Consider the following 14795-nt stretch of genomic DNA (forward strand, 5'->3'; position numbering starts at 1 on the left):
ATGCTGTCTGCATGGCTGGTCAGAATTCTCTCCAGGGACATTGCCAGCAAAGCCTCTGATAGAGGATGGATGGGGGCAAGGACACGGTTATGCGCAGGAAAGTGTCTGGGGAGCTCTTGAACTACCCAGTGTTAGGAATAGGAAAAGAATGAAGAGATGTGAGATGCTTGGTACTGACAGCTGGAATGGAAAAGTGGGAAAATCTTGATCTTTATATTTTTTGAGGACAGAAGCGGTAAAAATTTTTGTTAGAATCCTACAATACAAATTATATTTTACCAGCAAGACAGTGCTTTAGTAGTCTCAAGGCAGACGATAATAGGAGAATGAGCCCTGAAGACAAAAGAAAAGCTTCCTACAGGAAATTAAAACCAAGCTTTGCAAATAAGAACAATAGCCCACAATCCAGGTAAAACTACAGGCACAAATGAATGAATACGAAATGAACATTAGCAGAGCCTGAAGCAGCAACACCTCAAAATACAAAAGAGAGGAGAGTGGCTTCACAACACCGACTGAAATGAATTTCTAACAATATGCATACTAATGAACCTGAAACGCCACTTAGTTTTTGCATCCATTATTCATTGTTCAGCTTTATAGGAAACACAGCGGTACAATTGAACGATTACAGAGCATCACTGGTAGCAGGATGATAACAGAGAGGACGCAGGAGCAGCAGCTGTTCCTTCACCTGAGCCCTCTTGCATGAAAATTACCTTAGCACTGGAACCGAGAAGGGCTGCAAGGAGAGAAACCAGATGAGATGCACAAAATCTCTCAGAGCTTTCTGCTTTACCTCCTGGAGTCTGTGGGATTGCTTATGGGATTGTCCTGATGAGAACAGCTAGAAAATGAAAAGAACACCCTACAAGGGCCCGTGCTCTCCCTCAGCTGCCTGGGCATATTTCCTGAGGCTGATATGTTCTTCTGAGATCACAAACTGTCTGCTGATGATTAAAGAGCCTTATGTAAAAGAAACGCTATAGATAATAAGTGCATCCAACACTGTGGGAGCTCCTGGGAGCAGGGCTGAAGGAAGGCATTCAGAGAAAACAAATGAGGCAGCAGTGATATTTTGGGCATCCTGGGCTCTCTGTGGGTCCTGTGCCTCTATGGCTGTGCAAGCCAAGGCTTTTCTGAGCCAAAAGGTCACCTTCGGTGCTGAAGGACATGCCGAATCTGACCTGCTGTTGAATTTATACCATAGCCAAGAGAGATAATTAGTGCATTCTCTATAATGATCTGGGATATTTTTAGCCCTAGGCAAATTCGATGAAGAATTTTTTTTACTTATATGATACATATTTCAAGATTTCCAATGTTCTTCCTAAGCCATGCACCCTTTCATACCTTATTTCCTAAGTTTCCAGGACCGCAACAAAACCACCGGGGCTGGAGGACACCTGCTGGGATAGCCATCTTAATGTGAGACCCATGAGCTGATCTCATTTCACTGCAAGCTGTGATATGACCAATAGGACCAAAAGCTTCTTTTGTAGACAAAAAGTGAAAACTGTTCGCAACGAATGGGGCAAAGGCTCCTTCAGATATGAAGACCACAAGTTTCCAGGCACCGTATTCATGCTTCCAAATAAATATTTGGAATACAAGACACATTTACAAATTTTTGATGTAGGATCTGTGGCTAAACTATAAAATTTAATAGGGAAAATACTTGCATATTATATTACAGAAAGAGAGTATAAAGTAAAGAGGTTCACTGAAACCATAGGAGCTTTTGCTCTTCTACATTCTATACAGAACAGTATAAGGTGATAAATCGTATGTTTAGGAGCTACACTTTTTGCACATATATTCTGATGATACTATGTTTCCTAGGGTTCAAAATTGAGCTGAAATCTTTGGAAAAGTTTAAAATCATCAGGAGCTAGAAAAAAAAAAAAATCATGCACCTGGGTTAAACTAGAGTGGCTGGTATATGTTTCTCCAGAAGAACTGCTCCTACTGGCTTTGATATCATAAGTTTCTACTGAAAACAAATTAAGGTAATTTTTTTTAATTATTATTATTATTATTATTTTTTTTTACTATTTCAAATTTTGGAAAGTAATTGGGGGTGGATGGGGACGACATGGCTTTTCTTCCCCCAAATCCCAATGGGCTTGATAGTTGGAACATGCATAATCTTTGTTTTCTCCCTACAAAAGGATTGAAACCAATTAAAACTGAAATTCAATGTGAAAGTTACATTGTCCTACAGCTAAATAGCACTTCAAGTTTCTGTGAGAAAGTTCAGAACAATTGGAGTGCTGAATTTATACAGGCTGTGATGAGCCATGGTCATGAAGAAGTACCTTCAAAACGAACTTCAATCACTTGTGAGCAGTGAATTTCTGTTTCATCCAACTTTCCCAATAATAGGAAAAAACTAAGCAAATGTAGAATTAATGTAGGAAAAATAGACTGTTTTCTTTGCTTGAAGTCTGTCTGTGCGATAGTATTCTTGTTCTCATGTCTGCATCTCTATTTTCAATGAAAACCTAACTAAAAAGTCTGGCATCCCAAATAAAATATCTTAGGAAAAAAGCATAAGATTCATGCTCAGACATTTATTTTGTCAGCAGAAAACCATCAGCGAGCCTAGATTCGTAGCATACACATGTGTTGGTCATTATCACTTTATGTATATAATGAATAAATCATAAAGACCAAATAAAATTATAAATATTTATATTCATTCACTCATGCAGATGAGGTTGCAGTAAATCATCATTATCCGCCCTACCTTGTGCTGGTTTTTTTTTATTATCAAATGCATAGGAGCTGGGGAATTGTGTAATTTCCTTTCCATCCTGTTGTACATAATGTTCAGATCTCCTGACACCTGCAACTTGCGTATTTTGCATTTGTGTTGGAAAAAAAAAAAACCACTCACAAAAAAAATAAAAAACAAAAAAACAATAGAAAACTCAGCTAATTTGTCAATGAAATCAAAACAGACCTTGATAAACTGGGTGGTAAAACACTTTTTCAGAAATCCTATCAGTTTGAATTATAGTTACACTCAGAAAACGCTAAGGCTCCGTCACATCCCAGTGGGCTGTGGATCCTCATTGGATTACAGGTGCTGCACTGTAGCCTCAGTTCTGCAACAGGTAGACCTTGAACCATGACATCTCCCTTCTCCACTCTCACTGCGATGGTATTTTCTTGCATATCTCAGGAATTTAGTTGTAACTGGGTACTCTACATCCTACAGTGATAACAAATGGTAACTCCAAATGGGTCTAGACTTGGTGGAAGATGCATTGCTGGTTCTGACAACAGGGCATGTATTCCTGCGTCTGGCACAAACGTAAGAGAAGACTTATAGTGAATTACTCTTTAATATCAACTCACTTGCTGCTACTAATAACAAATACCTTTTAGAGAATACAACTAATTACTGAGTGTCATTCTTGCAAAATGATCAGAAGTCCTTTTAGGAGACATCCTTTCAGGAGATGATCCTTTTAGAATCATCTTTGTTGTCTGATAGCAAAAGAGACTAAAATGAAATTAACGTTATGCTGCAGGTCATAGTATGACTGAGAGCAAACAATAAGAGGTTTATCTGTCAAGTTCATATTGTTATTCTGGCTTTCTTGAAGCTGAAATCTAAATATTCTGGTGGATGGTGGCTTACGAATCTCCCTGAGCACAGGCTTGTAAAAAAAGTATGCTGGACAATTTGTGGTTTGTGGTTAAACTGTTATATACTGCCTATGATTTAATTCCTCCTCCATATTCTTGTGTAGAAGACGACGATGGCCGTTCATCTGCTACAATAACTACATCTTCACATCTTGCTTGTTTCCACCACTGTGAATATCTAGATGAAGAAAGAGAAGCTGTTCCATTTATAACTGGCAATTCCTCTGATTCCATTCTAAGTAGGTTTTGGTCTCATGACTGAGACTGGAGCAAGAGGTGGAAGAAAACAACAGAATATTTTGTGGTCTTCTCTCAGTACAGCCACCCAGGCTGCTGCTTACCTCTAATGGAGAACCCCAAGATGATTTGGTAACCCTTCAGTGAGATCAAAGACTAGTGGTAAAAAAGTGCTGGTTATAAGCACTGTTCTGACAAAACTGAGTTTTACCTCAGTATACATAAGTTGTGCTGGGCTGGAGAAGCACTTCACCATCTTTGTCCTAGAGCTTTAGAAAAACTCACATCCTCATCCCAAAATCTGAAAGATGAGGGCCTTTTGGGAATTTAGTTCTATACCATATTGGGTTCAAGCACGTGGAGAAGGACTCACTGCCTGAAAGCTAGATATGCTATTCAGTGCATTTGCCATGGTTTCTTTGAATGAATAATATTCCCACCTAGTTTCAGAAGCATGTAAGAGATTAAGGAGTGCAAGCTAGCTGGTTTGAAAGCCTTTCAAGAACTGCTGCTTGGCAAAAGCAAGTACATTATTTTTCTATACCACTTACCAAATACACACTTAGAGTGGAATAATTTAAGACTTCTCAGTTTTTTCTCTTTCCTCTCATGTTTCTGCCATTTTATTGTGCTCATCCAAGGTTACCTTCTCATTTTCTTTCAATATGAACCTCTGCAAATCACACCCCTCTGGTCTACTCAAGGACATTGCAAACAAGTACATGAGGCTGGGTGTATGCATTCAGGGAGGTGTGTGCATTTCTGCTCTGGCATGCTGCTTTCCTCTGATCTACATGTTGGCAATCCCAGTTGGAATCCACATGTATTCTTTGCAAAGATCAGTATCTAGGAGCAGGGATGGATCTCATCTACCTTCTCTCTGACAATCCCTGCCTGCTCAGAGGTCAGTGGGAGGTCTGCACGATCATGGTCTTTTTCTTCTTATTCTTTGGGAGACAACTGAGCTCCTTACCATGTACCTGGCACCTAGTGCCCAGGGTGCAATTTACCCATGTAAGTACAAAAGCATGGAAGTTCGGGGTGAGCTTTACAATGAAGCAAAGGGCAAAAAAATTTATCACTGTGTGGCTGAGGAGTTGGCTGGGAGAAGGATTGTTTATACAGTTACAGCCCTGAGTCTAAGCTTCTGTTTCACATTAACTAAGCTCCCAATGGCCATATACAAACTGCCTCTCTATAAGGATATTAAACACGTTGTTATCATCAGGAATAAAATGGATCCATTTTAGTGAGGCTGTGTTGAACATATTGATTGTTCTCCCTTCCATACTATCTGCTGCATACTAGATGATGACATGCTTATCTCTTAAGAAAAACATAAGCTTGGACAGGGCATATGAAATACTCTAAGACAGAAATAGGATGGGGAAAAAAAAAAAAAAAACAAAGGATTACCTGAAATGTACATTTTCAGACACGGTTCTGTTGCTATATGGCATCAAATGAAGCTAATCCTTCATTTCACGTTTATTCACTTGGCTTCATTTCTTAGGTCTATATTCTCCCATCTGATTTATAGTGTGGATCTTAGATAAGGTAGAGGAATGAAGGACATTCTCAGGCTGCAAAGTTCATCTGCTGCATGCTTCTAGACTGCAGGTAATACTTTCTTCTGGGTGTTTTACTATCACTGCTCTGGGGTAGGCAGATATTTTTAGTCCCACACCAGCTGAAATTTTGGCTGTTTCAAGCACAAAATGCCTGAGGTGTAATAACTGCTGTGCAGCATTCTGCTCAGATGTAGTGCCAGGGCCCACATCAATGGCTGCGCTGGACTACACTGTTTTGCTGCTGCCCCTTTAAAGCCATAGGTGTGCTACCCACCAGCATCAGCCCCTTGTGGAGAGCACCCTTCAGACCTCACTGCTACTGCTGTGGGAAGGCATTAGCTGGATCACCTACATTTTCTCGCTCATCCTTAAGGAACAACTCCTCTAAGCCACAGTCTCATGCTGCTGAGTGAAACCTTCCTCTGAACAACAGGACTCAGCACACTGATAGCAATAGTAAATGGCTGGTGCTGGATGACACAAGCTGGATTGGGTTTGGTTTTGCTCGTAGATTTCATATACAGCAAGAACTAATTCTGAATGGAGCGAAACTCAGCATTTTTAAAGCTGCAGTTGTTTAAACCAAATATTTGATTAAAAAAAGACACCCTGGACCATTTCCATGTTTTTGTAAAAGTATTTTAAGGCATGGATTCTTATTTATTTATTAAGATGTTCTGTAGGTAAATATATTCCTTCCTATTGATAAAAACCATAGGTTCCACATCTTGAATAACTTTGTATCAAAGCATATGTGTGCCTTTGATGACAACTCAGCACAAAAGTCATGCAAAGTTAGTAAAACATGACTTGACTAAAGAATTGCTGCTACAACTGAGAGACTTACTGGGTAAAACTAAGTTTTGTTCCAGAAAAACAGCAGTCTATGGATGCCTCTGGGGACCTGATGGTGATAAGCCTTCCATTCTACAGGATGTGAGGGCATGCAGCCTTCTCCCCTATCACGACTCATGGTGAGCTCCTGAATGGCAGCAGTGTGATGGCTGCCTCAGGAGGCTCCCTACCTTCTTGGTCTGTACTCTCAGGCTTCTGAGTGTCAGGGGGTGGTTTGACACAGGTCACAGGCAGTATTACAGAGCAGAAGCTAGCTAGCATCATGTAAACATCCTCCTCACACAGCTGTTCAGTGAGACTCTGAGCCCATATCTGGCAACAAAAGGCTTGTAGCTATCAGTCATATCTGCTTTCTTTGTTTTGATTCACATCATGGAGGAGGTGCATGAGCTGGGATTCTTGTGGGTGAAGTGAAACTAACACTCATCTTGGTCACTAACAGGAGTTAATCTCCACTGCAGAGCAGTCTCCGTCTTAACACTAACACTACTACTCCTAGGTTGTCTTCCTATCGCCCCCAAATGCATATCAGTACCATTTGGAAGCATTGCAGATGTCACTCACTGAGATCAGTCAACTCTGCAGTCAAATCTTTCGTCACTCCCAATTTCTTACAAAAATGATGGAAGATACATGATCTAGAAAAACAGCATGGCAGCACAGGAAATAGAGCCCAGCCAGCCTTCATCCAGGACCTGCTCTTACTGCCATCACCTTTCCTGTAGTGACTCAAGGCAAGGGAGCACCACAGATTCACCGTGGTAGGCTCTGTCTATCAGCAGCAGACATCAAGACCATGAGAACTCCAGGGTGCTGGTCCTGTTCCCTGCCCATTGCTCTGCTATACCCCATGCAGGTGGAGAGGGAACAGGGCAGCCATGGGAGCAAAGCCAACAGGGAAACAGAAGGTGAAAGAAAGACCATGCAAAAATAGTCATCCAAATGGTGTCATGAAAGTCTCAGTTAATTGGCTGTATTCTTACTAATAGGCATAGAAGTCAAGGAAAGGGCTCAAAGAGTAACCATTTGCACACTTTTCAAGTAGCCTTGCCTCCAGAAAAGAAATCAATTGACAGCAGGCCTTTAAGAGCATGACCAGCTGTATGTGTGATTTCTGGCCAGGCAACAATGTTGCATCTGTCTCTGTAAGGAGCGCAGGACAAAAATATGGCATATCTGTTTTTGAGCCCTTCTCAGTAAACAGAAGCCTTAATGTGCTGCTTTTCTTCACAAGGACATTACTCTAGCAAATACTTTTGTTGATTTTCAAGCCACACAACCATACAGATTAACAATTATAAATAAACTTCCCACTCAGAATGAATGAACAGTGCACTGATAACCCCCTTCAGACAGTGACTGCAGTGCTGCTCAGCACCAGAGGACAGAAGGTACAGAATATACAGCTCAGCTTTTTCTTTCTGACAATTTCCATCCCAAGTTTCCAGTGGAAGTTCTCCAGTTCATTCCTTTTCTGATTCCTGATGGTGGTCCATGGAAAGAGAGTGGCCATGGTAATGACAGCTTTCTACTTAGGCTCATATATCACTGTCTCTAGCTATTCTTAGCAATGCTTGGGAGGCAGGAAGAGTAACCTGTGAGACTGGCCAGTGATGCTGACAGCATCTTACCAGAATTATGATTATGTATACAGTGCTAGCTAATAAGACTGGGGAAAAATACCAACGCAAGAGAACACACTCTAATTTCCTTCCCCCCCCCCCCCCCCCCCCCCCCCCGAGGTGTCAGCATGAAGGATTTCAGGGAAGGGAGGGAAAGAGGGAGTTAGGAAGGACACTGAAAAGGACGCACAAAAAAATGTCGGAAATAGAAAACTTCTCTTCAGGCTCTTGTTCACTTTAGATTAATTTGATTGTCAATAAATCTGACTCAAAGAAATGAGGATTACTGAGCTGGATTTCAGAAAGCTTCAAATTCAGTGTGGCTTCAGAATAAGAAGAGAAAGAAAATTAAGCTTGTTATATATAAAGGATTGAAGTTCTTAAGGATGTATCCTTCACTGATATACATGAGAGAAAACTTTATGTTGGGCAAGGAAACACTGCTGATTTATGCCAAATCAAGCTTTGGCATGGGAAGAGCAAGCTATTATTCTTTCCACTGCAGAGGTTTTCAGAACCTTACCCCTCTCACGATGTCCATTACAAACTCTCACTGTCAAAAGATTATGCTAAAACTCAGTCATTAAAAAGCAAGTAAGCCACTGGCATGAGAAGAATGCAGGGGAGGCATCCATGAGAACAGACAAATGGAGAGTTCTGTTTAATCATTGAATGCTTACTCAAGGAGCTGCAAAAGCAACATTGCTTGCTCCTTTGGACTTTGTGGAGCCAAACACATGTATTGCAGGGAGGAATAATCCTGCCTGTGTGCCATGAGAAGGAGGACATCCAATTTGTTGCACTGCCAACTTCTAGAGTATAGAACAAGGCAGCTGGGAGAAGAGTCAGTCAGCACGAGTACTGTTGAAGGCAGCAAGAAAATAAGCAAAGCACAAGGCAATTCTCCATCCAAAGCAGTAACACCTTACTGAAATTAAAACGTGGGATTTTTAGAGTGGTTTGTAACTGCTGGGGGAGCAAAAGGGGCTGTCTAACAGCAGCTCTGCTGAAGGCCTGAGTCCAGTCTTCCCACCAAGAATGAGCTTGCATCAGACTCACTCTCCTGTCCTGCTGCTGCCTCATGGATACAGGAGCATATTAGTACTCTGTCTGTACTATAGTGAGAGTCCAGCATCTTCACAGAAGCCAAATACTAGCAGCAATCACTTCTCCAGTGCACATTACAATTTTTTGCTGAACAGCAAACAACTGAAGGTAAAGAGAACTGCAGTTCGTAGAAATACAGTAGAACCCTGATCTCACCCAACTGTAGGGATGTATTCAACCCAAGATCTGGGATCCAACTGGAGCTACACACATGAATTAAACATTGCTGGAAACTCTGATACATAGCTTCTTGTCCAGCCATCCACGGAAGAGGCAACAACATCAGTCTACTGATGTAACAACTCTCTCCGGCCTCACTATAAGCTCTGGTAGTGGGGTTCAGGAACCCAGAAACAGAATTTTGTGAACTAAAAGTGAGAAGTTTAATACAATTAGGTCAGCCAGTCTCCTCTTATAAGGCACAGAGGCAGATGAGTAAATCCAGAGGACTTGTCCTTGAGCCTTAAGCATCTTTTGTTGTGCTGATCTAAACCCATTGCCAGAGATGGCATTATACAGACAGTTGCAGGGCCTGAACTACTGGTTCAGGTCTGACTTTTACATAGCTAACATCAGATGAAATTAATTCTCTCTCCTTCTCACGTTTCCTGTTCTCCAGGAAAGAATGAAAAGCTCATTGGAACTGGGCTAAATCCCATAAATTTTGAGCAAAGCTCAATATGGTGAGGACATAGTGTTAGAGGAAACTTCACTAACCAGACAGGTGACTACATAGGGGCAGCAACAATGGAAGCTATATAAACATAAGCATTACTGTAAAAGACCCATTTGTAGTAGGGAAGTCATTCACTGCTACCTATATCAAATACCTGAGCATCATTAAGAGCCCTTCTACTAGATGTGGTTTCTGGGTAAGTCAGGGATAATGTGTTTTTTGACCACATTTAGTTTTAGATGTTTTAGTTCCCAAGGGATTACAAAGCTGGTAAAAATATAAGGGGTAGCCAAATGGTGCCCCTGATAGCTACAGTTCAGATCTGAGCAACAGCCTTGTTAGTGTTTCTTGTACTGGCTCAACCATCTCAAGGCATTACATTCTGCTTCTCCTTCTCATGAGCACAACATGCCACCTTGGTGTGAGTTTTTGTGCTCTGTATGAGTGTAATCCTCCCATAGCTGCAAAGGAGTGGCTCAGCAAATAGCACATGCCTAAGTTAAAAAAAAAAAAAAAAAAAAGTGAAGATTCATTCCATTCTACTATGGAAGCAGCTTAAAACCAGCTGCTCTATGAGAAGGCAGGCTAGGATAAGGAGAAATGAGAGGACCTTGCAGGTGTTTGCAGGGAGCTCTCCCCTGTTAGAGGAAGCATGTGAGAAAGCACACGGCCCACAGCCACACAACCAAGGAGACCTTGAGAATTACGTCACCAGCCCTGCTTCATTCCCACAGGCTGCTGTGGCTCTCCATGCACTATCTAATGCTATTCAAGGCAGGCTGGTGAGAGTTAAACACAGCACTGTGCCTTAACATGAAATCCAGTGCAATCCCATGAAGTATTCAAAGCAGAAGGCAAGAGTCCCCTACCGCAGCACCATGGAGGGTGCAGCCTTGCTTGGGTAAACCAGCACGTGCTACGAAATTAACGGCCATTCCTGTTGGATTTCTTTCCCTTTACACTCTCTTCTCTGAGTGCTTCCCAAAACAGTTACAGCCAACTCAGAGTAATTCCCAGGAAAATGCAGGATCTATTACAACCAGTGGGCAACATTGGAAGGGAAGAGTTGATTTCTAGAGAAACTGTAACAAATCACAACTTGCAGAGAGCACGAAAGCAAAGCATGTATCAGACACCACTCTGTGGAGATAAGGCAGCGTTCTCCCTTGTTAATGTTGTGCCTTGTTTTAAAGTTCAAGAGATACTGCAACTTGGCTTGCCTCCCTTGACTGGAATTCATCACTACTAATAGAACAGAACCACAGGGTGAGCTGTTAAACATACACTGGCAAGAGCAAACTGTTACTGCATGAAAATCAACCTGTATTAACACTCCTGAAGATCTAGACCCTGGGCCAAGGATGTGCTTCCCTGCTATGCCTGAGGGGGACTCATTGCAATGGTTTCCATTTGGCTACCTGGCTTAAGGGTTAGCTGTTCCAATTTTCCTCACTGTTCAGTCCTAGAGTTTGCCCTTTCTGCCCCCTGTTCAGCTGCCCCTCACAGAGAACAATACAAATGAGAAGTCAGGGCAATTTATATGTGTTTGTATGTGCATCTTTAGAAGGTAGAATTTCTTCCTATCAGAGAATAAAACAGTCGTGATTTTTTCAAGTTTTACTTTTTTAACACATCTAATTAGATACAGTGTTATGACATACACCAGGTGAGAAACCTTTCCTGTGATTCTGAAGTGAGTAGTAGCTTCATACTGGGATGCCTTTTGTTTCCTGTCTTTTCCTAAGATCTCCACCATACTACACACAAATAATCCATTTTGTCCTCAAAAGTGCTAGAGCCTCATACAACAGCAGACACAACATTCTCTCTCATTGAGTCTTAACTTCTGTTCTTTCCACTTCTTTCTTTCTTCCAAAGAAGTCATAAATCAGTAAATAATGCTACTCACTTGCTCACAGAAATTTCCCCTCCATTAATCACCTGTCCCACAGAAGCCAGCTGGCAGTGCTGCAGGCAGCAGGCCTGAGCATTTCATGACTGTTGGAGTCCAACAGCAGGAACTGAGTGCCCTGCTTGTTAATGTTCAGCAGCTTCCCTTCCTCCCCTACCTAAAGTCCCCTATGGTTTCTATAGCAAGATCCAGAGTTCTGACAGTATTTCTCCCCTCCAGAAACTGAAGCACCTTCAGAATAACCAATTATGCATTTCTTAACCATTTCTATACCTCCCCCCCCACTAAAAATCTGTGATAAATATCAACACAAATACCAGACACACAGGCACTACTTGAAAACTAACCTTATAATGCTATAACATGATGGAAAACACAGCAATGACAGCAGGGTAGCAGAGTTCCAAGCTTCAGTAAGTGAAGATAATTCCAAACACAGCAGATGCATTCTGTAGCTACAGAAACAAAAGAAAAAAAAGCAGCTTACCTCCCAAAAGCCTCAGGTATGCAGGGATCTCCTACAAGATACCCCTATCTTCACTGTCAACCCTTAAATGAGGTCTAGGAAGGGATGGATCCCAGCTCCACCCCTTCTGGTCACTCAGGTGTGCTGCATCTGAGCTCCATTGGGTTGGCCCTGCCTTCCCACCAGGTGCTCAATCACTGGTTCAGGCTATGACTTAGCATTTCTGCTACAAACCTCATTTCCTACAACCTGGAAGTGTTTACATCCCTGTGTTCAAGAACACTGTGGATATAGCACCAAAGGAATGTTGGTAGTGGGCATGGTGGGGATGGGCTGATAGCTGGTCTAGATGATCTTAGAAGTCTTTTCCAACCTTAATGATTCTATATCTTGATGTTGAAAAGTGGACTCTTTAAATGTAGATATTTTTAAAGCAAAAAAAAAAGTAAACTGGGAAATCAAAGAATACTTGTATTGAAACCTGACTTGTGCATTCCTGAAAGACTGTAACTCTGATAACATATTCACCTAAACACTATATCCAAAGCAATTTGTGCGCCAAGATTGATTACAAGGCTTTTCCTCTTACAAAAAAAAGCATGCTGTATGCAAACCTATTTTTCTTTCATTTCAAATAAATGAAGTAATTATTTTATCTTAGCATGATTAATTACTTTGAGGCCTGGCTGCTAAACTGCAGGCTAACAATGTTTTTGTCCAGTATACTGCTTCAAGTAAGGAAAGCAAAGAAGCAACTACAGTAAGAAAAACCAGGAATCCCCCAGGAATCTGCCACAGAAGTGACATTGTAAGAGATACTTAAGCCAAAGGCTTAAAGATCTTAACCTTTACATTTTTGAATAATGAGACATCTGTGAATACATTTTCAATTCTTCCCAAGAAGACTGGGTGGTGAAGTAGAGTGTTTTAAAGCTCTAACACATGAGTTGCTCAGTGCTGGTAGGACTATGCATGACTGAACAAAGTTGTCTGAATTGCCCGGAGAAAGCAAAAAGCACAAATCAGTGACATTTCTGTGGGCCTGAGTGCCTAAGACTTTGAGACATTATCACAAATCACAGTCCTTCTTTCTCTCTGTATTAGATTCAACCTCCAGCTCAGGGGAGGATGATGAAGAAGGACAAGCAGAAGATTGTAACTACTGCAAGAGACAGTTTTTGCCTGTCTGGGCAGAAAACAACAATAAAAAGGAAAGGACCTAAAGACAGAAACAAAAGCAGAGAAGGATTGGCGTCACTAAGTAATTCAACCTCCAGTCATTCCTTCCACCAAGGGAGATGAGATTGTTTCGTTTTTATCATGCCACGATATGCAAATTGACATAACTGGCTGCAACACACGCTTCCATGGCATGCAAAAGATTTGCTTTTGTAAAATTGGAAAGTAATATTCAGAGCAAAACTGATGACAGAAGATTGGTTTTCCATCTTATTGAAGCTGTGATTTGCCGATCATTTATAGATACAAATGATGGCTCTTTTACATAATATTTTGGTAAGAAATAATTAATAATATGCTCTGAAACAAGAAAATATGCTAAAATGCACATTATTTTTCAATACTTGAGAGCTTTAGAGCATTTTCTGCAATGGAAGGCCTATTTTTTGTAATGATTTACATCTGTGCTAGTATTATTAAGTGCTTCTGCATTTGCCAACAACAATTGACTGTTGATTGCAAGCAGAGCTTTGTTACCTGCTTCAGTTGTTTTCAAAAACAACTCCATCTTTTGATGACCAGAAAAGAATGTGATATTTTTCCAGCTGACCATGTGACAGTTTGTGAGAGGATCTTCAAGCTGAGCTATGCCTCTGCAGGTGCCAGAGAAGCAGATTTCTGCAGCGTCACACATGCAGTGATTTCTGGAGTGATGTAGTGATGACCTAGAGATATTGCTCATGTTTTGCACTGAACTGAGAAAGCAGAATTGTGACCTAATGTTTATTTTCAGCCACAAAAATCATCATCAACTCCACAGGAATTATGAGGTTCTAAAAGAAGAATGGAAAACTGAGATTATATTTTGTATTTATAATTAAGCTTGACGAAAGATATTAAGGGTGCCAATATATTTAGTTTTGTCCCCTTCACTATGCACATATCAGATGTACAGATGTTCAAGATTCATATCTACCTATTCCCATCAATTATACCACACACCACTCTTTAGTGAGATTTATTACCTTGCTGTATTGCTGGGACTTGGATAGTAAAGAATTACAAATGTACAAGCTATTGTGAAGTGTTTTCCACTATCTAGGGAAAGTCATTTCAGTAAAAACAATTATTTCTTGTGGGTTTCTGGAGGCATTCAACTCTTAACTAGAGATTGGCCTCATGCTTATACGGGAATAGTTCAGATGTGGAATCAGAGGGATGTGGGCAGGACGAGTACTACATTGCAACATTCAGATCTTCCCATCTGTGTGAAGAACAGTTTTAGAACAGCTGTTCTCATCTGGGCCTTTCTCTACATTGTCAAAACAACAGCAGAATGAAAGAACCCAAATATTCAATGAGGCTGTGAGGCTTTTGAGTCTTCAGAGGAAAAATTGCAAGTTTAGTGGTTTTATAGGCATCTTTTTGGACAAATGCATATTGCATATTGTCAGAATAGAGCTGCCTGGGAAATAAAAAAAAAGTGGACTAAGCTTTTTGATTGTTGGAACTG

This window comes from Tympanuchus pallidicinctus, unplaced genomic scaffold, assembly GCF_026119805.1.
Source record: "Tympanuchus pallidicinctus isolate F22 unplaced genomic scaffold, pur_lepc_1.0 scaffold1, whole genome shotgun sequence".
In the NCBI taxonomy this organism is placed as follows: Eukaryota; Metazoa; Chordata; class Aves; order Galliformes; family Phasianidae; genus Tympanuchus; species Tympanuchus pallidicinctus.